Source organism: Penaeus monodon, chromosome 34, assembly GCF_015228065.2.
Source record: "Penaeus monodon isolate SGIC_2016 chromosome 34, NSTDA_Pmon_1, whole genome shotgun sequence".
NCBI lineage: Eukaryota > Metazoa > Arthropoda > Malacostraca > Decapoda > Penaeidae > Penaeus > Penaeus monodon.
The window spans coordinates 31,228,683-31,229,043 of record NC_051419.1 but is presented as its reverse complement, the minus strand read 5'-3'; positions in this window follow the sequence as shown (position 1 = coordinate 31,229,043).

Here is a 361-nt window from a genome sequence, read left to right as displayed (position 1 = left end):
TTCACTATGAAAAAAATAGAGAGAGATAAAACAAGACAAACATGTTTTAACGAAACGAAAAAAGAGAAAGAGAAAGAAAGAAAGAAAAAAAAAGACAAACATGTTTTAACGAAACGAAAAAAAAGAAAGAGAGAAAAAGAAAAAAAAGAAGACAAACATGTTTTACCGAAAACCAAAACCAGATCCAACACGGATGAAGCTCTCCGCACAGGACAACCAACGCCCATCCGCCGCCTCGGCCCGAACGCCAGCGCCCGCACGCAGCCGATCCAGACAAACCCAACCTCCACACCCTCTCGTCTGGGCCAAGCCGGCCTGCCCTGCCAAGGAGGGCCGAGCGTGCAGCCGACCGACCTGCCCC